Raw genomic sequence first — 3,436 nt, 5'->3', positions numbered from 1 at the left:
AGTGAGCCTTGCCAGCTGAGGCAGAGAACTGGCTAAGGCAGCTGCACACTGGTCCGACCATCAGAGAACAATAGACCAGACAGGCGAGGTGTGCAGAGCCATTTATCTCTCTGCCCCTTCAAGTTATCCTACATGTGTTCATCGGCCAGGTTGGCACAATAAACCTTAACTATCACACCTTGTTGTTAGGTCAGTCTAACAACCACTGTCAGTCAGTTCCGCCAGCTAACCTATGTACGACCAAACAAAAGAGAGCCCATCCTGAGCCACTCAAAATCTTTTCTATGTTAAAGCCCATTGTTGCAGCCATGGTTGGGGTCATCCATCTTATTGAGGGTCTTCCTCTTTTTTCATGGCTCTCTACTTTATGAAGCATAATGGTCTTCTCTAGGGACTGATCCCTACAGATAACATATCCAAAGTACCTGAGAGGAAATCTCTCTATGCTTGCTTCTAAGAAGCATTCCAGCTATACTTCCTCCAAGGTAGATTTGTATCCAATATGTTCTTGAGTTTTTCTGTAAATTCAGGTGGTGTGTACACAGCATTTGTGGTAGTTGGGGACTATGCCCTGGCTAGGGGTGGAGTCAAACCTGTCAACCAAGTCACAGCCTACTGACACCTGCTTGATATCCTAAGCTGTTTTTATAAGAGCAAGACAAACAGATGGTCTGTCTCTCTGCTCCTCTGTTTTCCTGCCTGCTGAAATGCTGCTGCCAACCCTGAGAGATGTTGGTGCCCTGCCATGTCTCCACTGACTCTGGATACACGTGACTGCACCAAGTGGCATGTGACGACATGAGTCTGCAGAGGGGCTCATGGAGCAACAGTGGACTGTTGGACAATTTGGACTGGGCTGGGACGACTTCTTTGGATACAAGATTACTTGTGATATAGAGCTCTTATACATTTATGAGTATCATTGGATTTGCTTCTCTAGATAACCCGACTTAACACAACATTGTATTTTGGCTTTCTGGACTTGTTTTAATTTTCATCACCTTCAGCCTCAACTTGCCTTTGATAATCTGTTGTACAATCTGCCGCTGGTGGATCTATTTTGGCTGATGACATTGAGTTTCTCCATAATATTTTCCCACAGATGTAGTCCGTTTCATTCTTGTGTATTCTGTGTGGTGAAGTACATATGTCATTTCCATTTCCATTGTTAAAAAAATATATATTTGCAATGAAGAAATCATTGGTCTTGCCAAATTATATCATGTGATCTCCAGCTTCATTTCCATCACTAAGGCCTTATTTTCCAACTACCGATCCTTCCTTATGTTTTCAAGTTTCAAATTCAAATTGCCAGCAGGTATGAATACATTTTGATAGCAAGTTTGACCAATTTGAAGCAGAACTTTGTAGACTTCATGAAGTTCTTTATCACTATAGATTGGCACATGAATGTTTAATAGTTTTTCATCTGAGTATCCTTATAGGCATATGGATACTTTCCTATCACAGGCAGCGTTGTACTGCAGAACAGATCTTGAAATGTCCCTTTTGATGATGAAAAGTGTGACACTATTCCTTTTAGGTTTGCCATTCCCACCATAGTAAATCATGATTTAGCCAATAGCAGTCCATTTCAGCTCATTAATGCCTAGGCTATAAATTCCGTTTCATTTTTGAAATTTTATAATTTCCCTAGATTATAAATTTTGTAGATTTCCCAGGAAGTATAGATTCATACTTCCTATATTCCAAAATCTGAACATTAATGACAATTTTACAACTATTTCTTCTCATTTTGAGTCATGCTTCATCAACAAATGAGGGTCCCTAAAGCTGTAGTCCATCCATATCATTAAGGTTGACTCCACTTTGAGGAGGCAACGTTTCCCTAGTTGTATTTTGAGTACGTTCCAACCCGAGGGTCTCATATTCTGACATTCTTCCTGATGATGTTTCAGCTGTTATTCATAAGTTGTCAGTGGCTAGTCCCTCAGAAGTGGCCAGCCCATTCCTTCTTCATTGTCTGCTCATAGCCTGGAAGTTTCACTGACAGCCTGTTCACCATGGATGACCCTGATCATATTTTAAATACTGGTGGCATCACTTTCAGCCTTACAGCAACATGAAAGCCATGACAGGAAGACAAAATGGCTCATAAGTGACCGTTTTAAGCCTCCAGCACCCAGTATTTCCTGGTGTTCTCCTATCTCCAAGGGCTGAGATTAGACAAGATCAGGGGCATTCAGGGTGGTATGACAGCAAGTAATGGAAGAGTTGATAATGTTAAAGAATAATAATATATCTGCAAAACACCTCATAACGTGGATGAACCTGGAAGACTGCATGCTGAATGAACTTAGTCGATCACAAAAGGACCGATATTATATGAAATCAACATTGTCAAAAGTCAAGGGGTTTTCCCAGTGAAATAAACATTTTTTGATGGTAACCAGGATGAAAAGGGAATGAAGACAAGAATATAGACATGTGTTAACATGGGGGAAGGGGAAGGCAATATACAGTAAGAGGGAGGTCAGTTCAAAAAAGATGAGGCAGGGGAAGACACAAGGAGGAGTGCCAGAGTTAAAAGGCAATAGAATTAAATACTATTACATGCACAATCCTGCAACAACAATGATCTTTGAAAAATGATTGACTTGGCAGGCAGTTTGAATGGGTGTGGAAAAGAGTGGTAGTACACCCACAAATATAGATAAGCTTGACAGAGGGCATTTGTGCATATGTATTAATTTTTTTTATTTTATTTATTATATTTGCTGCAAATATACCCATGAATGTGTATAGAGTATCCAAGGGGCAAAGTTATGAAAACATCTTAGACATAAGCAAATATTATGAGAGATGAATCGCTGATACTGGGGCTCAGTACTCTGGCCTCAGGAAACACCAAGGTAAATTGGCACGATATAATCCAACAAAAACAGTATTCTACATCTTAATTTGTTGAATAGACAAAGGTCTTAAAGCTCATGAACAGCCATTTAAGGTGCAACTATTCATCTCTCCCTGTCTGGAGAAAAAACACAGTAATGGAAATTGAATGCTCGTGCAACAATTAGTCCAATGGACTAATACACCATGTAAATATCAGTCTTCATGATCTTGAGACCAGAAGAAATAGATGGTACCCAACGACAACTATTAACTGCTTTGAAAGGGATCACATTAGAAGGTCCTGGATCAAGTGGTAAAAAATGTTCAAAGGGCACTAACCCATCCGAGGGGAGGGTATATTGTTTATATCTTCACAGGGAAAGAGAGACCAGACTTCAACCCGGTGCTCTAATATGTGAATGCAACATACCGGCATGAAGCAGGGAACCAGTACAGAGGTCTAAGGGGACAGCCCCAGTCCCAACTATGTGGACAGTGCCCCTCCCCCCCAGAAGCATTTACCTCAGAGGACAGCACTGAAGCTACAGCTCAGGGAGAGGGACATGTCTGATCAGAGCAC

Source organism: Echinops telfairi, unplaced genomic scaffold, assembly GCF_000313985.2.
Source record: "Echinops telfairi isolate 266 unplaced genomic scaffold, ASM31398v2 ScPeMD7_7468;HRSCAF=8506_0, whole genome shotgun sequence".
NCBI lineage: Eukaryota > Metazoa > Chordata > Mammalia > Afrosoricida > Tenrecidae > Echinops > Echinops telfairi.
The sequence above is the reverse complement of the archived record's forward strand: the minus strand, read 5'-3'. Positions refer to the sequence as shown.